This window comes from Podarcis raffonei, chromosome 6 (assembly GCF_027172205.1).
Source record: "Podarcis raffonei isolate rPodRaf1 chromosome 6, rPodRaf1.pri, whole genome shotgun sequence".
Lineage (NCBI taxonomy): Eukaryota > Metazoa > Chordata > Lepidosauria > Squamata > Lacertidae > Podarcis > Podarcis raffonei.
The window spans coordinates 70,058,038-70,080,533 of record NC_070607.1 but is presented as its reverse complement, the minus strand read 5'-3'; the positions used below and the strand labels follow the sequence as shown (position 1 = coordinate 70,080,533).

At 40.0% G+C, this 22,496-nt stretch overlaps 1 protein-coding gene across 10 annotated transcripts in view; it reads right to left on the bottom strand.

Moving 5' to 3' along the window:
• The window catches only part of TOX2 (TOX high mobility group box family member 2), a 220,198-nt gene that overhangs the window by 184,433 nt on the left and 13,269 nt on the right, over positions 1 to 22,496 (bottom strand). Inside the window, exon 1 of one of the 10 annotated variants that reach the window (XM_053393921.1) lies at positions 7,461 to 7,550. The exons of the other annotated variants lie outside the window; for them this stretch is intronic. The gene's annotated coding sequence lies outside the window, so the exon portion shown is untranslated. Of the gene's footprint in view, positions 1 to 7,460; positions 7,551 to 22,496 lie in introns of those variants that run through there. 10 annotated transcript variants of the gene reach the window in all.

Below are 22,496 nucleotides of genomic sequence, written 5' to 3'. Positions count from 1 at the left end.
ACCAAATTCAACTCATTAGGAATGGTAGAACTTCATTTCATCTGAGTTTATCAAAAGGCCACAAACCTGACTGCCTTCAAAACACAGTGAGAAAGTAAGTACCCATGAATTTTCATGGAGCGCACCAACAGCACAGTTGAATTACTTCCGACTTTGGTAATGTGCAAAAAGACAACAGCGCCTTTTGATGCATGGCAGAAGTTCAAATGATATGATCTAAACTCCAACCATTCTCAACCTCTGCTACAGAAGCCGACACTAAACCACTGGGGAGTGCATTAGAAACTGTTTAACATCTCTCCTCATTATTCAGGCTAAACAGTGAAAAACGTAGGATTTTTCTCAGATATCTTAATGGCAAACCTACATAGTGTCTTGCAGTGCACTGCAAAAGGAATCCCAGTGTGAATTCCAGTAGTTAGTCTGGTTGTACCAGTGTTAAACTAGAAATTGGTGACCAACACAACAGCGGCAATAGGAACACAGACGTGAATCTCACAGACAAGTATTCCAGTACAACACAATTTCAGTTCAATCAAAACACAAGCTGGCTCCTCATCTAAAAGGGAAAGAAGAACATTCCACTTCAGCTCTGAACAACAGCCTTCCTTTAAGAGCAGATTAGACTGTAATCTCTTCCATGCCGTGTTCCAGCTGTGCAACATCCTCTGCCTCAAGGCTCAATATTCACATCTACCTAAGATGCAATCAAGACAATCTTCATTTTTCCATAAGGCAAAGCAGTGGCATCAGCATACATGGCAACTGCAACACTTGACCCAGATAACAGAACTAAGTTGTAATAACAGAAATCTGAAGTGGAAAACACTTGAGTATATGAGTAAATTCTTTCAGAGACTTTTGGGTTTTTTTTACCTAAAGTGAAACAATGAAATGAACTGATCAGGCATGGTTTCAAAATTGCAAAATGGCAGTAACAAATGAAGATATGTGATAATGTATCATGTCAGAAAGAGAAAGCTGGCTTTCCATTCCTCCTCTATGCTTTAGAGGAAGAGGAAGCAGTTGTTGCCCTGAACTTGCTCAGACCAGGGTCTTCCTAGGTTGGCAGGCTTGTAGCAATGGTGGCAGAACCCTCTGTGAGGCTTTTTCATGAAGGTAAAATAAACAAAAATACAGCAGGTGCCACTGCCTCAAGTGCACATAGCATTTTCACCTTTAACCTTTTTTAATAATAATAAAAAACCCAGACAAACAAAAAGCTAAGTGTACTGTGCTAAGTACAGCTATCTGCATAGCCACCTCAGGGTCTTCCCCCTAATAATATACAATTACAAAAGTTGATTCAGCCTTGACAGACAGCACATCTGAACTCAGCTAGGATTAGCCAAGTGCAACAAAACCCTGAATCTACTCCAGTCAATACAGAGCAAGCACTATGTGGGATGCGTGGTCTCTATAACATCCAATCAGTTCAAAATGCAAATTTTCAGGCATTCCATTTGGGGCTGAAACAAAGAAAGATCCCATTAAAAGCAGGAGAAGGGGCACTCAGGCTCCCCCAGAAGATCGTTCTGGTGGCTGTTTACTCTCTTTCAACCACTTCAAACCCCAATGCACAGTAGCATCACTAAACACTCTCCTGAGGGTGACATAATTGCAGTAATTATGCCAAGTATGATATTAAATAACACAATTAAATAACACAATCATCCCACTGGGAGACAATTCACACTTAACACAGCACTGCAGGTACATTAGTCCTTGACCACTCTTTGCTGTGAGAAACATGGTAGGTTGTACCCACACTAAGTTAGTTGCACTTATGTCTCCACTGAAATCAAATGGAACTTAAGTCATGACCGACTTGCCCCATTAATTGCAATGGTGCCCAAGTTCAGTTTACTTAGCCTGGCTCCAACTTGTTGAAGCATGCTTTTTCATAGCGTGGAGAAGCCCATCACAGCTCCCTAGTACATGTTTAGTCTGTGTCCAAATGAATCACATATCTCCCATTTATGTGACCAGTGAAATACTGATGTAATATATGCATTGCGTACTTCATTCAAAACAAATTCTTACAGTACAACTGCTTATGTGAAGGAAGTCCCTATTGCTTTCAATAAGACTCACTTTCACATATCAACACCTAGAATTGCAGTCCTAGGTAGCAAAAGTTCACATATTTTATTTATCGATTCCCTATAAAATGTTTATACTGCTTAATATAATAAAAAAAATCTAAGCATATAAGTGCATAAGATAATTTTAAAATGCAATAATGAATGATAGTGGAAGCGATAGGAGACTGCATGGCCTGGCAATCCTATTCTCTGTAGGTTTATTCAGAAGTAGTTTCTAATGAGTTCGACAGGACTTACTCCAAAGTAAGAATGCACAGGGTTGCAGACAACCTCTTGCTGGGATCAATCTATTACCCCTCTTTTTTCTCACCAGTGCATCTGCACTGCACATTTTAGGGAAAGAGTTGGTCTCTTTCATATACTATTAGTCCAGATTTTCATTGTAAGTTGTATTGAGAAAATAAAATGTTTTCCAAACCCTCATGCAATTGCAAAAAGAGAAGAGCAGTGAGAAACAAACCTGCAAACACGGGCATCTACTTTTAATTTGCTTCATTGGGCAATAAATATGAAGTCCAGCCGCCACTCAAAAGTTTAATTTATCTAGGCAGTTGGCACAATGACAACATTTCAAGCTCCCTCCTGGGAAAGCCTCACTGGAAACTAGAGCTAAAACCTCAAGCCCCAGGCAAGCTAGGACACTACAGAGATGATGCGTTGTGGGAATGATGCCAGATGTCTCACTTTCTCAGCATTGCCACTGGCAGGTTGACAGAGCAGTGCTGGTGTCACCTCTAGGAAATGGGAAACATCACAAAATCTAGTCCACAGGGAGATGTCTCAGTAACAGAACACAGGCACATCCCATCTAGAGGCAAACTGACATCACCGAGCAACATTCCAATACCTGTAAAGCAAAACAGAAAAAAAAGGGGAAGGGGGAAGCTGACCTTCAACGAATAGCAAACTGCATTATTAGAGCAGAAGGGGGAAAGGGTTAACAGCCTTATCTTAGGCCACCAGAAAACAAAAATACACAATACCCAGGTTTCCTGCTTTCTAATCCAGTGCCCTATTTATACCACTCTTTTCACAATGCCAATGACAGCTTTTTCCTGGCTACAGGCATACTTCCTGCTTCTTGAATAGTGATTTCTCACGTTCCGCTCATTTATGATACCTTCTACATTTTTTCCTTCAAACTATTGGATAGTCTTTTAGCCATATTATATGTTATTTAAGCTGCAAAGAAGGGGGAGGGAACTAAATAGCTGAAAACAATGGAAAATCAGAAAGCTTCAGCCCTTTGTCAGAATACCCACATATTTATCTACGCCTAATAAAAGCAATCAGCCCTGAGTGCTCACTGGAAGGACAGATCCTGAAGCTGAGGCCCCAATACTTTGGCCACCTCATGAGAAGAGAAGACTCCCTGGAAAAGACCCTGATGTTGGGAAAGATGGAGGGCACTAGGAGAAGGGGATGACAGAGGACGAGATGGTTGGACAGTGTTCTCGAAGCTACGAACATGAGTTTGACCAAGCTGCGGGGGGCAGTGGAAGACAGAAGTGCCTGGCGTGCTCTGGTCCATGGGGTCACGAAGAGTCGGAAACGACTAAACGACTAAACAACAACAATAAAAGCAATGGCATTTTACTCACTGGCAAATTATAGATCAGTCTTTCAGAAGGAAAAGATTCCTAATAAACAAATACATAAAACTTGCCTATTCTGCAAAGTCTGAGAGCTTCAGAAGTCACAATCTGTAGTCAAACAATACAGTCAGTTACATAGTCTACTACAAGTCTCACCAGTAATGGCATCTTTGCTATTTTGGATCCTGATCTGCAATGTTAATCCTTCCACCTAGGGTTTCCCAAAGTGGTTACTATTAACCCCTGGGGGTTGGTGGGACTATGCAGTGGGTGGATAAATACCTGGGGGTTAAAAAAGGCCCAGGGGGCAGAAAAGAAATTTATGAGGAACGATAATCCTCAGAAATAAACAGCATGGGTGTGTACCTCCCTTACCATTTGGAATGGAAATGAAAAATGTAAATAGTGTATTTAACAAACCACATCTTGCTTAAGCTGGATATTACACCCTCTTCCTTAAGCACATTTATATAATTTATATAATTGGACTTGCTTCTGGGAACACATGGTTAGGCTTGTGCCATGAATACACTTAGGATTGCTCCATTAATTTATTTTCCTATATTTTTATTCAGGGCTTTTTGGGGGAATTCCTGCACCTATTTTTCTAGAAAAAAAAACCACTGGTTTTTATTTATTATAAAAAGAAAGGAGCCAGGTGATTTTGACACACAGAGAGGATCCGGTAGAAAATAGAAGAATAAATAAGCTATTCTTCCTATATCTTGCATGGCCCTGAGGAAGCTATAGCTGCATGGCATTTGAGGCTGGGAAAGAATTCCACCTTTGCTTGCATCAAAATTTGCAGTACTAGGATGTTTCCCATACCTATACCTTGAATACAGACACATGAATGAATTCTTTTGCAAAGACCTTCTTCCATCATATGCCAAATCTTGAAGCTCATTTCATTCTAAGCTGAGAATCTTAAGAATGGGGGGAAACGTCCATAAAGGATATTAAGCATTCAGAATATTAGATATGAAGTGCTGCCTCCTACTGTGGCCAGGCCATTTGTCTATCTAGCCAATAATTTCTATTGAAACTCAGCCAACATTTTCCAAGGAGTGGAGGGGGATTCTGAGATTTCTTTTTTCTCCCCACCCCCCTTAGATAAAGCAGCAGTTTTCCAAATATTTGGCACTGGGGTTTTTTGTTTTTTGTTTTTGCAGGTGCAAAATGCACACACAATGCTCTGGAATGATGTTAGGCCCGGGGCATGGTTGAGGATGCAAAATGATTGCTGTTGTTGCTAATTGCTGTGGCAGCAAAATAAAGACACATGTACACACACACACACTTTAGGAGAAAAGAAAGAAGCTGTACCACTGCCATTGGTGATGGTGAGCTTCCCCCCTCCAAAAAAACTGTTGGGATAATTTCTCCCCTCTGCAAACTAATTCAGTGAAATGGTCGTTCCAATTTCTCTGCTCACAAATTGGGTGGAGAATTTTGCCTTTCCCATGCCTTACTTTCCACTCTGCCTTGGGACAGCTTTCTGGGGTCCGGACAGAAGTTCCTCTCTGTTCCGCCACCCAAAATCTTTTAAGCATAGATGCCAGGGTTTGAACATGAAGTCTTAAACATGCAAATCATGTGGCCTATTGCTAAGCTATTGTTAGACCTCACTGCACAATAAGGTCTGCTACAGAAACCTTTGTTGGCACCCTCAAAACTCTCCTCCTGCATGAACCTAAGACCTCCTGCTGGGGTGTGCTTAAGCGATTTACGTTAAACCTGTATTTCAAACACTCTACGCCGTTCACTTTTATAACGCTTCAGCATATGCCAACGCTAGCAGAGTTAATAGTAACAGACTAATTTTAAACCCTATGATTACTGGGGCTGATTTATATAGTAGCTTCACTTCACAATACTGTGAATCATGCCATGTGGTAATTGCCAAGTCCAATTTTAGTTCTGTCATACTGAAGCCTTGGTTTTTATGCCTCAGCTGCTGCCTCCTCTATTCTACAGAGCTAAGTTGATAATGCAATGGGTTTCTGCAGCTTAATATCAAAATATTATGATACCCAGTGTCAGAGCCTTGCACGTTATGAGTCATCTGTGAACTAAACACTTTATAAAATAAGACACATGATTGAAAAGCTATTTAATGTTTCAGTTTGCTTTCCCTGTAGATGGCACACTTTAAAAATTTTAATTTAGCACTTAAGTAATGTACAGAACTGATTTGCTTAACAGTGCCGCAATACAGTCACACAGATTCATCAAGGCAGTGCCGCAAAAGGTATGGAATCAACAAGGTTGTTAAAACAAAATATTTCAGGTCTCTTGTAAGAGGCAGGTACAAGCTAATTGTCAAAAAGCAAATTATTCAGTCTTTCGCAGATTTATAAGATTTTAAGGTAGCTTAGCATGATTCATGGAAAATAATTAAAAATATTTCCCCTCCATGTATGCTTTTGCATAAATAGGTCTACAGCCATGAAAAAGTAATGGAGGCCTCCCTAAAAAAAGAAATAGGTTGTTGAGATGCACTGCAAGACTTATTCCACCCAGTGCACCAGGGGTTCAGCAGAAGCTGTGGGCCCTTTGGTTGCCCATAATATCTTTCTTTTGAGGAGAGAGTCTCCCTCCTGAGTTGCTGTGTTGTCCCCATTCAGGAACCTTCTGCGCTCCTTCTCCTTTCACAAACAAAAGGAGGGCCAGCTTCACACATGAGATTAAGTTTCCTTCTGCCCATCAACTTTTGTGTGGGAAGGAGAACTAAAGTCAACAGATGAAATGATGGACGACAGAGGAGAGATGTACGGTAATACAAGCCTGTGTCTTCTTTTGCAGATTTTCCATTAGTTAAAATGGCGGGCTTGATTCTAATATTAGTATTCTTTCTAATATTTTGTTTATAATGTTGTATTTTAAATGGCTGGAACCCATCCTGGAACCTGAGTGAAGGGTGGGTAATTAATGAGTACAATACTAATAATATCAACAACATTTGCCCCATTGTGTACCACAGCTGAAACCCTTGCCTAGGACCAAAACCATGAATTATAGTTCTTCTGCACCATATTCATGTTTGGGGAAGCTAGATGGATACAAAACAATCTCCAGAAAGCAACACAAGAGAGGCTTATTAGATTATGCATTACAGTTGTTTACATTCCTATGGTGGCTCACACTACATACATTTCAGTAACGAAGCCAAATGCATGCCTGTGTGGGTTCTTGTTTCATTTTTTAACATATCAACATCAGTTTCCTACTTCACTGCTCATGGTTACAAATAATGTATGGGGGAAGAAATCCAGGCTGTTTGTTTATTTTACTTGATAAGCAACTTTAAAGATATACTTTTAGAGGTATCAAATGATGGCTATGAGTTAAAAAAATCAGGCTAAGGCAAAGGAAACAAAGGTTCAAGCATCCATGCGGTTTGCTTTGGCTTTGGGGAAGGAATTACTGCCTGTATATGAGTCATGCTTTGAGCACTGAGTTGGTGCCTGCATCAAAGTTCCGCCAGATTTTAGGAGTCTAGAGTTTGTAGTGATGCAGCAGTCTTGTGACCTTTGTACTTGCAGACAATTTACATCTCCTGGCTGCAGGTGCAGTAGAGACACAGCTGCTGCTACAATTGTTTTAACTCTTTTTAATCTGTGTGGGGTCTGTTGTTGTTTGGTTTTATTGAGGGGAGAGGAGATGTGTCTGGGGGGAGAGCAGGGGTGCTCAATCGCAGTGGTTCAGGATATGGGGAGGTCAGGTAGTTAGTGACTGTGCCATGTGCAATTCCTCTAACCTGGGGAATTGTGGTTGTCCTATCAGCCAGCCCTTTGGGCCTGCAGTTGCTGTTACTGAATGCCAGGTGGACTCTGAGTAAGACCTCCCTTATCCATTATCCGATTATGGAGGAGGAAGGCAATCTGGTCTATATCACTGAGACCTGGGTGGGTGAGCAGGTGAAGTTGGTCTCCTCCAGCTGTGTCAACCTGGGTACTCAGTGCAGCATCAGGAAAACCTGAAGGTAGGAGAAAGGGAGTTGCTGTGGTTACAAAATTTGCTGTGGTTACAAAATCAGTTTTTAAGAGGTAAAGGAGAGTATTTTATTCTTCCTTTTTAAATGGCAATTGAAGGGTTACTACTACTACTACTACTACTACTAATTTATAAATGAGGAAAAAGAGGGGGCAAAGAAAGTAAAACACTTTTCAGCCGACAATGAACATTCAATAAACATCACTACATCTTAATTTACACATATAAGCTGACATATGCCATCCAAATAGGTCAAGACAGTAATCCAATTGAAATTTAGGTTTACAAAAAGTATGTTCAACCAAATTTGGAGTAGTTATAACTGGAGGTTTTATTGCATATTTCTGTTTTGACACCCACCTAACCCCCTCCCACAATGAAACACTTTGATTCATCTCAAAGTATAGGCAGGCAAATATAAATTCAACTGAGCTTCATTCTTACACTTGACAACGATCTTTCCCAAAATGTTTTCATTAAATTATAATCATTTCCATATTGTCAGCATTTCTTTTTCTGAGATTATGAGATCTTAAGTACCTCACCCTGTAGACAATAGGGCTACATATCAAAATCCCATGGGACACCCAAGGAAACATATACTATATGAGATCATTACACGCCAGAGCAGCTCTGTTAAAATTGGCACATCAGTACTAAGTCAAAATCTTCACATTCCTCTGTTTATTTACTATTTCACAGAAAGAAAAGCCTTCTAAACAGAAAAAAAAAAAATTTCCAGCAGGGTAGTAGCCATGCTTATTTGTTTAAGTAAAAGCAACAATTCTATAGTATTAAAACCTAACAGCTTTATAGTGGCATAGGCTTTGAGGGGCTAGAGCATGGGTAGCCAAACTAAGGACCAGGGGCCGGATCCGGACCAATCACCTTCTAAATCCGGCCCGCAGACGGTTCGGGAATCAGTGTGTTTTTACATGAGTAGAATGTGTCCTTTTATTTAAAATGCATCTCTGGGTTATTTGTGGGGCCTGCCGGGTGTTTTTACATGAGTAGAATGTGTGCTTTTATTTAGAATGAATCTCTGGGTTATTTGTGGAGCATAGAAATTCATTCAAATTTTTCAACAAAATATAGTCCAGTCCCCCACAAGGTCTGAGAGACAGTGGACCGACCCCCTGCTGAAAAGGTTTGCTGACCCCTGGGCTAGAGACAGTCCTCTTCAGCAAATGCATACATATCACATTTTAAATATGTGAACCTTTAAGGTGCCACAAGTCTCTGTGTTGTTTTCCATAGATACAAATAATTTCGGGGAGGGAGGACTGTCTTCTGAAATTCTGTATCCATAACCATTTGGTGTGGGACCTTTGTTTGCAGCTGCTCGCATCACAATGCTCATCCAAAAATCCTACCACCACCAGACTGGTATTTTGATAAGCATGTGGATGTGCATCCCCCATACAGGTTACAAGTTGTTCCACAAGTAGAGCTGGGGCTGAATGTGGTTTTGCATGGGTGGAACTGTTCAAATACAACATAATGACTCTTGCTTGTCTGATAGGAAGATGTTCGTGTTTGTTTTGGTTTTTGCCTACTGCTTATTTTTTAATGCAGAGTCAAATACCTTGCTCTACCCTCTTTCACCTCTGACCCCCACCCCCACCGGCATGTGTCCCCAGAAGGTTGCCTAAGCAGCAATGTGTCCCTGATGAAAAAGGTTCCCAACTCCTAGACTGCAAACTCCAGAAGGAACTATGCCTGTGGAACACTGAGCATCTAGCTCAAACACTGGCACTTCTTTCCTATATGCTTCATCCATTTTTACCTGCATTTACTAATAGCAGCACAAAATTTGCCCACTGCACCATTTCGTGGAAATCTTTGTTTCTCCAAAACTAAAGTGACAAAGAGTCCATGGCAAAATGTAATGGTGTGAAGTCCAAACTTGGAAGTTTCTTCCCAGGAGACCACTGCATCCATATATAAAGGGGGTAACAGGAGAAGCACGAAAGGCTGCAGGCTTCCCTGCAGACATACCTGGTTAATTCTGGGTATGCATGAAAATGTACCTACACTGAGGAGCATATAATATACCACCTTCCATTGCTCAGTGAGTGGGGAATGTGATGAGGAACAGAGTGTGGAAACCAGAAAGGACAAAAAAATTCCACTTGGCCTCTAGAGATCTGCTTTTAATGTTAATCCTAACCCAACTGTCAGTTCCTAGCATTATGTTTGATGGGGTTTTGTATTTGCTCCAGAGAACAAATGAGCTCCGCACTCAAATAATAATAATAACAACCCAAAGTGCATTAAAGCAAGATTCACTAGTACGGAGAATTACAATGCCATTATTTTTCTTGCCTCAGATTATTAATATTAACAAGCAGATATAATGGCCATACTCATTATAAAGGAAACAACACCAGTGACAAAAGTGAATAATAAATATACTCCCAAAGACCATTTCCAGCTCCCCTTCTGCAAGAGAGTATATCTATTTGCAAAGGATTTTAAAAACAGCAATACCAATTCCGAAGACTACCTGTAAAAGATCTCCACAATAACAGTACTGTACAACAGAAAATTCCTCCCAGCAAACTATGCTTAATTCCAAACTGCCTTTTCCATGTTCTAGGAAAGACAAATTATAATGACCGTCTAAAAATAGCATTATTTATAAATTATACAGCAAGAAGTGCTTTAAAAGAACATTCATATTCTGCCTTGAAAAATCACGAAGCTTCTCATTCTTTTTCCAAATTGAAATCATTTTGGCTAGATTCTGATCACAATCACAAACTAAGTAGCTGTTTTATTTCCATATATTATAAAAAGATACTTTGTAATGGGCATGTATTTTTGTATAACTTTGAATAAGTGTGTGTGTGTGTGTAAAATATATATTAAAAAATCACAAACATCCACCTAGTGCAACTTGAATAGAACCTGTAACTCCATTGTGACATAACCTTCCCATTTAAATCCAGTGTTCAGAAACCCTAGAAGTCGAAGCAATCAAGTTTAATCCTAGTTTTCAACACTTGTAAATTCGCCTTGCTTTCAGGATAACTGCACCTGATTCTAGCACTAATTAGCAGCTCTTTCTGTCATGGAAAATGTAATACATCAAAGGATAGAAAGCATGGAACACAACAGTAGTAGCCAACTTTTGCTGGAATCCTTTTAGCAAGTGTGTTGTAACTGACTTCAAAGTGGATCATACCACATGTAAACATATTGTACTGAGTCAGACAACATCTAGTCCAAAATCTTTCTGACTGGCAGAGGTTCTCCAATAGGCCTTTTCCAGCACCGCTACCCACAATAATTTCAACTGGGAGATGCCAGAGTTTGGAACCTTTTGCAGGCAAAGAACAACCATTTTCCTGATGCTTAAGACTGAAGGAATTTCAATAAATGAAAAAGCATGAGAATCAATATTGTGCAATCCATCTTTAAGAACAATTTCGGCTCGCCTCCAGGAAATTTCGCTTAAAATTATCTTTTGGTGGCATTGGACCCCCACATGCCTTGCAAAGATAAATCCTTTAAGCTCACCATTATGTTGGAAAATAAGTGGAGAACTAGGTTTCTATATTCATGTTTGGTGGGAGTGTACCATGGTCCCCACCTTTTGAGGAAAAGTTTTTAATCTGACCTCCAAAATCACTAAACAATCTATCCCCCCTAATTTGGCACTTGCCTTATTATCATTAGATTAGACCCCAAATTCTACCCTTAAATCTAAGAATTTATTTCCTTCCTTTTCACAGCAGCTTGACTAGTTATTGTCCAATGATGGAAGGAAATTTCTAATATACCAATAGAGGCTTGGGTTAATAACAACTGGAGTATTGCTCTATCAGAACGCCTCACATACCATTGGCGACTAATCAAAGGCATCTCCAAAAAAGATACCTTTGACATGATCTGGTCTCCCTTTTTCTCTTTTATTGAAAAAGAACAGGATATTTTAATGCCAACATCATCATAGAGGTTTCTGTGGAGAGGATATATTGATTGAAAATCTATTGTATAATCCAAAATTTATTAAAGGAGGCGGGGAGAAACACTCAGCATCCAAAAATAGACCCGAAAGGGAATCAATCAACAACAAAGAAAAAGAAAATCTTGTATTATCAGAGAGCTCTGCAGTTTGTTTCAATTTTGCGTTCTGGCCCCTAAGAAGGCCTAAAATATAGAAGCCTGAAATACATTAGGCTTCTTTCTAAAAAAATTTAAAAATTTAAAAGACACTGCACTCTGAGAGCCAGTGTGGTGTAGTGGTTAAGAGAGGTGGACTCGTAATCTGGTGAACCGGGTTCGCTTCCCTGCTCCTCCACATGCAGCTGCTGGGTGACCTTGGGCTAGTCACACTTCTCTGAAGTGTCTCAGCCTCACTCACCTCACAGAGTGTTTGTTGTGGGGGAGGAAGGGAAAGGAGAATGTTAGCTGCTTTGAGACTCCTTAGGGTAGTGATAAAGCAGGATATCAAATCCAAACTCTTCTTCCTCTGAAAACTCTGAAACTTTTATTCCTTGGTATATAATGTTTACACTTACGTCATGCAACCCAATTTCCCTGACTGTCATCCTTAAGTTTATCACTTATGGAGAACACAACCAAAGACCAGCACTTCCTCCATAGGTATAGTCTAGCTTAATCTTTACCAAAAAAAATTCCCTGTGTACAATGTGATATGAATAATAGGCCTTGGTCTTCTATTTACATAGGCAAAGGCACTGGGAATCCAAATCTGACACAAAAACTAAGGAACAGATTTTTCCTTCAAATGGGTATAAATGACATTGGGGACAGACCTGTCAAATTTATAGCTGCCAGGCCTTGCACAACATGGTACACATACATTGCAGCCCACCAGGCGCTTGATTAAGTCCCTGTTTCTTTTTTGCCCAAGAAAGGCTGCAGACACGTGGTTTATCAAGCATCTGGCAGGCCAATTACACAGCTGGCAAGCTGCACACAGCCCAGGGGGGCCAAGCTTGGCAAACACAGGGTAGAGAATGGTCCCCTTCGATTACACCACAGCAGCTCTCAAAGCTCTACTGGCCAGCCTATTTAGCCAAATCATAACTGCTAAATAAGACACAAATGGGACTATTTATACTTGCAAGGGTGACTCTCCAAACATCTTTGTTTTAAAAAAATTAGACACAGATTTTTTGGTGTAAGGAAAGCTAGCTAATAAAATAACCCCCATCATTAAAGCTTCAAGCGAAATCAGCTTGTAGAGAGCTAGATGGTACAGCTTTGAGCTGATGGAACTACTGTATTTGCTAACCTCTGCCAATAGCTATCCCATTGTTTTTAAGGGGCAGAGCAATTCTAACCTCAGCTAGGCAGCAATGAGGCTTGACGGAGCAGCATAGCCGCCACATCTGTAGCTCCATCAATCATGCCAGCCAGGGCAGAAAATGAGGGACAGATGGGGGGCCACTAGGGGGCACATTGGAAGATGGCTGACAATAACATCTCTCCGACCCACACGAGGTAATTTGGAGGCTATGATGGGAGTAATTAGCCTCCCTAACCCCCCCCCCCAGGATGGGGGGGGACGGCCCTTGCCTGCTGTGCCCTATACCGCCCCCGAATTTGTGGGGATGGGGGCACTAGGTACAAAGCCCTCCTGTGGGATCTCGGCACTCCTGGACGCCGTCCCTGATTCACGCCACTAGCTGCAAGAACTTCAAAAGAAACAATTTGGAGGAAGCGAATGCACATATTTCAAGGAAGAAGGGGGAGTAAAGACTGCTAACAGAAGAGATCTCTGATAAAACAAGACAAGAATAAAACATGAGAAGATACGCCAAGAGATGGTACGGCAAATGACTGATGGGGGGGGGACTTTCCTTTCTTTTTTTATGTGATTAAACAAGAATCCCCTCCCCTCACGAGTCAGAAATGTCGTTTTAAGGACTTAAGCTGTGGATTTAAGACTGTGTGGAGATAAACTTTCGAACCAAAGCATGTTTTAAGAAGAGCGTGGAATGTATAAGAGCTTTGGAATGACGCAGTTAAAAATGCTGTCGCCATATTGGGAAGTTCTGTCGGAGGTCTTGAGTCTGGGAGGAGAAAGAGAGAAATAGAGCTGTTTATATATTGTGGGTTAAACTCCTCAGTGGGACTTAAGAGCGACAGTTTTGCGAGATTATGATGGAAAGAGCGATGTTATCTATGAAGGAGATGATATATGGAAACCATCTCGATTTGAGGATTGGAAGAACGGAAAATTCACACAGGATTATTATTACTATTGGTGTTTATCGGCTTAAGGAGACTATCAGAAGAGATCATAAAGAAAAAAGAGAAAATATATGAACAAGATGTGATGTGGAAACAGCAAGATAAGATGGGATAGAATTATGAACTCTGTTTGGACTGATTTGGACTGATTTGGACATTAACGCAGCAGCAAGAAGATGATCAGAATTCCCCTTCGGATCTTGAAATATGGGTCCCACCAACAAAATTTAAAATTTGGCTTTGTAATTCGGAATTTATGTGATGTGATTTAATTTGATGTGATTGGCCAGTTAATAAAAATTATTAAAAAAAAGAAAAAGAAAATGAGGGACAGACAAAACCCTGCTCTGTCCTACCCCAGCCTGAAGGTGAAATATCAACCTAGCCCAATGCTGTCATGTGTTGGCAGAGTGGCTAGCTTAGCCCCTCCATGGAGCCTCCTGTTTTGGGACTTTCTACCAGTGAGAATCCCATAGGTGGGTGGCATGGTGAGTTTGGCACCAGGTTGGTGCTAGTGGAGCATTCTGGGGCTGGGTAGAGGGACACTACCTCCTCCAGCACAACAGATTGGGGGTTTGGATTGCAGCCTGAACGAACTGTCTCCCTTCTGAGTTATGGATGTATATTCAGCATCTGTATTAACACACTGTTTTAGTATCAGTGATGCAAAACTTGATGAGCAAAGGCAGGGTGCTGTCAAGCCGTTACTCCAAAATATACTCTAGTCAGCAACCAATCAAGTTCAAAGATATGAGTATGAATGTCCATGGATTGTCATACTGTCCAAGTCTAAAAACTCTCACTGACGACAATACTCAGAGGCCCAGCTATCTTAAATAGAACTATTCAGAAATCAAACAGCTTAAGCAGTGAAGGGGCTTGCTGAAGCTCTGATGGAGTCAAGGGTAGTACAGTCTGAAGTAATGGGACCATCAGGTGCAAAGGCACATCTGAGGCAAGCTGGTTTATGAGGAAGGAGATCTGACTGCCCCCTTCCATTAGAAAAAAGTCACACAACTGTTAGCTCACAGCTCTAACTTTCAAAAGTTGATTTTTGACTGAGCAGTTGAGAATCGTTCTAAAGATAATTTTGAAATACAAGATGAATCACAATGAAGTCAATTTGTGTTGATCTATTTTACTTATGGCTATCATTTCTCTTGATTTAAACTTTATTCTTCAGATCTGTGTCTAAAGGGAAAAAAGAACCTGAAAGGGCTCATTCATAAGTAAGCTTGCAGAGTAAACATCATTTTCATGAATTATATAGTTGTCATTATCTCAGAGAGAGGGTCGTTGGCTTTTTAATGGCCCCACTCCCACATTTCAGGCACTCTCACTCCAAATTTAGCAGTTATTCCCAGCTAGTCCAGACAAACAATCCTAATGGGGCAACTTCAAAAACAAGGAAAATGTATGCAGGATGCAACAGCCATGATCTTTTGTAGAAATGCATAAGTACACAAAGCTGTATGTCCAATAGAGAAGTCTCATGGAAATAGAAGAAAATGGGGATAACACAGAGAGAAGCGGAGCTCAATAATCACAAGCCCAAGTTTTGTGTTACAACTTTAGTTAGAAGAATGAGTGCAAAAATAAAATCTCTTTTCAGTGAGCAAGTCACTGACCAGTACAGAGCTCTGATTAGCATGCAACACCCACAAGTAATCAGATTAAGTACCGTATCTGAATCTCTGATTTCCAATAAAGATAAACATTAAAGAAGAAAAACTTCACTAGTGTTATTCATAAACTTTCTGGCTGTCTTTCTCAGAGTAAGGAAAAGGAGGCCAAATTGCAGGCATTATAATGGCAACGAATTTTTATTTTTTTTTAAAAAAAAGTTGTAGGCTTGAAGCAGCTGCAAAGATTATACTTCTCTTCCTCCTCAGAGCCCATTACCAAAATGAAATATTGATTGATAATAATTCTCAAAAGGCCAACATTTCCATCTGATTTAAATTGGATATTGGAAAGCCACTACACGCAGTACTGCCAGGCAGTGGTATACATACCCAATTTTCAAACAGATGGTCTCCCACAATTAATTTGCCACCTTGAAGTCGGAACACAGGATGTCAATTAAATTAATAGAAAATGCAGTGTTAGACTATGCAGTCTTAAAGTAAACTGAAGACTCTTTTTTTCTCCCCTCTGGGCATAAAAACTTGTACCATCTAGTGAAAGCACAGCTTTAGTTTTCTTGGCACCCAGTCAATCTTGCCCTTGGTTTTAAATAATTTGTCAGGTTCAAAAGCAACATGTCACTGCTATGCAGCTGCTAGAGGGAACTGAAGGCTGAATAATCTCACTGGGTAGTTTCAGAGTTCATAAATGACGAATTTTGGGGACACACACACACACACACACACACACACACACACATATATATATATATATATATATATATATATATATATATATATATATATTATTGTGCTGTTTGATCTTCAAACCAACACCTTTTATTATCAGTCCTGAGTTTTGCCAGGCACTGCTGCTTCTCAAAGTTTAATATCTTCATTTTACATTCTAACACTTGCTTTTGTAGGTAACAGACTATATTATCATTAAGGCAATACCATCCAACAGTGACAACAACCTATTGGGGGAAATCAGTTTTTAAGAGGTAAAGGAGAGTATTTTATTCTTCCTTTTTAAATGGCAATTGAAGGGTTACTACTACTACTACTACTACTACTAATTTATAAATGAGGAAAAAGAGGGGGCAAAGAAAGTAAAACACTTTTCAGCCGACAATGAACATTCAATAAACATCACTACATCTTAATTTACACATATAAGCTGACATATGCCATCCAAATAGGTCAAGACAGTAATCCAATTGAAATTTAGGTTTACAAAAAGTATGTTCAACCAAATTTGGAGTAGTTATAACTGGAGGTTTTATTGCATATTTCTGTTTTGACACCCACCTAACCCCCTCCCACAATGAAACACTTTGATTCATCTCAAAGTATAGGCAGGCAAATATAAATTCAACTGAGCTTCATTCTTACACTTGACAACGATCTTTCCCAAAATGTTTTCATTAAATTATAATCATTTCCATATTGTCAGCATTTCTTTTTCTGAGATTATGAGATCTTAAGTACCTCACCCTGTAGACAATAGGGCTACATATCAAAATCCCATGGGACACCCAAGGAAACATATACTATATGAGATCATTACACGCCAGAGCAGCTCTGTTAAAATTGGCACATCAGTACTAAGTCAAAATCTTCACATTCCTCTGTTTATTTACTATTTCACAGAAAGAAAAGCCTTCTAAACAGAAAAAAAAAAAATTTCCAGCAGGGTAGTAGCCATGCTTATTTGTTTAAGTAAAAGCAACAATTCTATAGTATTAAAACCTAACAGCTTTATAGTGGCATAGGCTTTGAGGGGCTAGAGCATGGGTAGCCAAACTAAGGACCAGGGGCCGGATCCGGACCAATCACCTTCTAAATCCGGCCCGCAGACGGTTCGGGAATCAGTGTGTTTTTACATGAGTAGAATGTGTCCTTTTATTTAAAATGCATCTCTGGGTTATTTGTGGGGCCTGCCGGGTGTTTTTACATGAGTAGAATGTGTGCTTTTATTTAGAATGAATCTCTGGGTTATTTGTGGAGCATAGAAATTCATTCAAATTTTTCAACAAAATATAGTCCAGTCCCCCACAAGGTCTGAGAGACAGTGGACCGACCCCCTGCTGAAAAGGTTTGCTGACCCCTGGGCTAGAGACAGTCCTCTTCAGCAAATGCATACATATCACATTTTAAATATGTGAACCTTTAAGGTGCCACAAGTCTCTGTGTTGTTTTCCATAGATACAAATAATTTCGGGGAGGGAGGACTGTCTTCTGAAATTCTGTATCCATAACCATTTGGTGTGGGACCTTTGTTTGCAGCTGCTCGCATCACAATGCTCATCCAAAAATCCTACCACCACCAGACTGGTATTTTGATAAGCATGTGGATGTGCATCCCCCATACAGGTTACAAGTTGTTCCACAAGTAGAGCTGGGGCTGAATGTGGTTTTGCATGGGTGGAACTGTTCAAATACAACATAATGACTCTTGCTTGTCTGATAGGAAGATGTTCGTGTTTGTTTTGGTTTTTGCCTACTGCTTATTTTTTAATGCAGAGTCAAATACCTTGCTCTACCCTCTTTCACCTCTGACCCCCACCCCCACCGGCATGTGTCCCCAGAAGGTTGCCTAAGCAGCAATGTGTCCCTGATGAAAAAGGTTCCCAACTCCTAGACTGCAAACTCCAGAAGGAACTATGCCTGTGGAACACTGAGCATCTAGCTCAAACACTGGCACTTCTTTCCTATATGCTTCATCCATTTTTACCTGCATTTACTAATAAAGTACATAAACATAAAAACAAGTTTCCGCAGCACTACCAGAACTAAAACCAATATTTCTTCACCCTGACAACCCAATGACCTAGAGGCAGAAAGAACCATGAAAGCTTTCAGAAAGATAATGAATTCTTCTGGAGGGTAGAAAAACAGGTTTGGACTAAGGATGCACGCATCACTTCAATAATAGACCTTCCTACTTCGCTTTAGTATTTGTCTGGTTCACAAAAATAAGGTTAATGCAAAGGGGGGGGTTGTAAACCTTCATATACTCATGAAAAGATAGTAGCTGCAAAGGAGAGGGTTGTGGTTTTTTTGTGGTTTTTTACGTAGCAGTAGCTGGACTATGCAACCAGACAACAGCAAACAACCCTGGGGCATGCCTGATTTTGACCAGATGGAACGGTGTGAGATTGGAGCATGGAACTTGTTGAATTAATAATTCAATCTTAAAAGGACCCTTAAGCCAGATATCTTTCCCGACACCAGTTTTCTTCCCAAGAGGGGAAACATTTTTATATTGTATTGGGGGGGAAGCACCCAACGACTTCCCATTAAAAAGAAATATGGCCCTGCAAATGCATACCTGCACAATTTATACCAGCACCTTGGGTTACATAAATCCAGCTCTGGGAAACAGCACAATAAAAGCAAACCAAGATTCTCCATGGTCAAGAAGGAGAAACATATAGGAATAGAGGAAGGTGCCTTATACTAAGTCACTAGTCCATCTAGCTCAGCACTGTCTACACCACTGGTCTTCAACTGGTGGGTCACAGTAGTGGGTCACAGCCTGATCCAAGGTGGGTTGCAACAGGGGCACTACCACCATGCAAATATGTGGTAAGAGATTAAGAAAAGGGTCCCCTGTGTGTTTTGGTTAAAAGTGGGTCCTAAGTCTGAAAAGGTTGAAGATACTTGGTCTACACTGACTGGCAATGGCTCCTCAAGGTTACAGACAAGGAGTCTTTCCCAGCTCTATCTGAAGGGGATGGGGATTGAGCCTGGGACCTTCAGCATGCAAAGTTCTACTACTGAGCTACAGCCCTTCACTGGAGGAGGTTGAAACTCCTATTTCAAGCAACTATTAAAAGAGAAGGCCAGCTTTCTGCATCTAGTCAGACTAGTAGCATAAGCATGAAGTGTAGGTCTGCATGCAGTCAAAATAAAACCATTCATGCACAAAAGGGAGGTGTCAATAAGCATGGGGGAGCACAAAGGTGCACAGAAATAAAAAATATTTAGGAGAGGGGGAAATGAACCCTAAAACAGGAAAGGGGAAAACAGAAAACCCAAAGGGGAAATGGAGTATTTAGGGAGGAAAGCTTTCCTTTGGGGGATGCTTCTAAAGAAGGGCCAAAAAACGACAACAAAGCCAAAATAATCCATTGAGGGTGATACACATCCCGTGGTACAGGGGGAAAGCATGAGGGCAGGGGAGAGAAGGACAATGTAATGGAGTATCCTGTGAAGGAGCATGGCTGGCTGACAGCAACACAATGCAGCATTTTGTTGCAGGTCTCCACTTGTACTATTATTATTATTATTATATCTAAGAAAGACTGAATTTTTAAGCAGCAGAGAAAAAAGAGCTTTGTTTTTTATAGAGCACTCAGACAATCCAGCCTTCTTGTGATCTAGCTATAATTAGAGGTCAAGAAACCACCTCAGACTAAAAGTCACCTGATTTCCTCTGATGAGGCTACTCAGAAATAGCTTGCAGTACTGGGCTACGCAAACCAATTTTCAAGTAATCTCTTCACAACAATAATTACTGGTACTGGACTGGACCCTAATTTAGCATTTACCTAATAGATACATAATGTATAAAGCAGACATGAAATCATACAGCAGCTCTTTTAAAAGTTTAATTATATATGCAGAAGTAATCCAATCTATGAAAAATGTTATAGCTGTGGGTGGTTTGCGATGCAATATGAAGATTTAGACTGCAAGCTAGGCAGACTCCATTCCTATTTTGAAGGAAAATAACACACATCTTTACAAACACTGCAAAACCAATAATAAATGGAGGGGGTCACATGAATGAAATTTTTAACCCTGGACACGTAACAGTTAAGGGAAAAGGTGGTTTTAATATTTCTTCAATCAATCTCACCACTGCTAATGTCAGATTTTAAGGCTTAAAATTTAAGGGCTTGTCCACTTTATCAGTTCACCACTCACCAACAACAAGCTGAATGCAAATTTTACATGCAGCTGACAAGCAGTATCTACATTTTTAAAAATCTAAGCAAATGTTTTTAAGTCACAATAGAAACCTGGACTGGAACAAGTCTTCTCCTTGAAGGTGAACAGTTGTTCCAAAAAGTGATTAATGGAAGCTGTATATACAGAAATCCTGTAGTACCTACCAATTAAGCAATCATACCCTTATAAACCCCTTTTTCTTTTGCTAGCCCCATCCCTCCATTCTCCAGAATATGGGCATCTTTCTGTACCTAGTCCATTTTTAAGTCTACTTTACTCTGGGGCAAGGCAAGGAGACATAACTCAATTGCATTTTTCTATGGTAGGAATGCACATGCACAATTGTAATTTTCTACCAGCAAATTGATTGGGAGAGAAGAATGAAATAGAGGAGTGTTACTCAAATTATGGAGAGAACCAGCTCATCCCCTGTCTGTTGCCTCAGGTGCAGTTATTCTGTTGGCTGTTGACTACCATGTTGCTTGTAGTCCTTGTGAAAGTGCAGATAATATACATGGTAGCCAACCTTGAATACTTATGGCTATCTGGGAATGACTCAATGAACAATACAATTCCAAGCAAAATGCTCCAATTGCATGGGAAGCCTCTCTCTTCCAGTTCTCTGTTACTTTGTTTTATCGTTCATCTCCTTCCCTTTTCCCTTGTGGGTCTTTTTTCCATTACTATTTAGGTTGTGGTGGGTTAGGAAGCAGAGTGGACAGAAAATCTGAATTTGTTATGGGCCAACCAATGGACAAAAAAATGTAAGGCTACCTTTTAAAATTCTGCAGATTAAATGTGGCAATCAGAATAACTGGCCAGTGGCCACAAGGAACAGCAGAAAAAGATGCCCGCACATAAGGAGATAGTAATAACAGAGACTGTGACACTAGATGGGCCAGATGTGGTCCACAGGTGACCTTCTAGACTCAAGAGGGTAGGAAAGAAGGAATCTGCTACCTATAAATCCAGATACTCCAGTTCTCTAAGAACAGAAGAACACAGAATGATTGAAAGTAACTAAAGATATGTCAGCATAGCTGTTCCCAAAACAATCCTTGTTAGATACTATGTATGCTCCTCAAAAGTAAGTGATGCATCCCAAAACACAGAACTATTGCTATATTAAAAGTTGCATTCTGAAAGCAAAGAAAATGAAAGCCTGAATACCAAACCTCCAGATATCATTTGATGGAGTATGAAAGCTGGAATCACAACAACACTTCAGTCCTGCTTAAGGAATATCACACAAAGAACACCTCAAAAATATACACAATAGAAACAAATGCATGATCAACAAGATATAAAAATTTCTAGGAAAACACCATTACCAGCAAAATAACTTATTTTTAATGCAGAGCTGTTAGGAAAACACAATTATAAGCTTCATTTATGCTAGAAGATATAATCCAAACCCTGGTTTAAAAAAACAACAACCCAACAAACATTTGGAGCTTTATTTGTAAGAAGATGAATACAAAAGGTAAATGGAGAGAAAAACTCATTCCATGCACATTAGCCCTCCCAGTGAGTTCACAATAAAATGCTACTGTTAGAATAATCTAAATATAGTTTCAGAATGGTCTGTGCACACATTTTATGTAGATTAATACAGACACATAATAAAAGCATTGGTTGAATAGGCATGGGCTCTAGATCTCACTATAGAAAAGTCTTTAAAAGTACATGGAGTTTAATAAAAATAAACAGTGCAAAAAGAAAGCAGCATGGATCAAAAGCATCATATTCATCAACAACAGCCCCCTGAACAGAAACCATGTTCATGTGGCTACAACTAAGGCAATGGAATGGCCTTTACACATAGGAAGCAAAAAGGCTTTCCCACCAGCAATGCTTTTCAGAATGCAAAAGAAATGCTGATCTATGCTGTACCAGTATAAACAAGAATTAGCACTACCAACAGTAATTCAGATAATTCAGGTTTACATTACAGCAGAAGTCGGCTGCATATAACTTCTTTATTAATT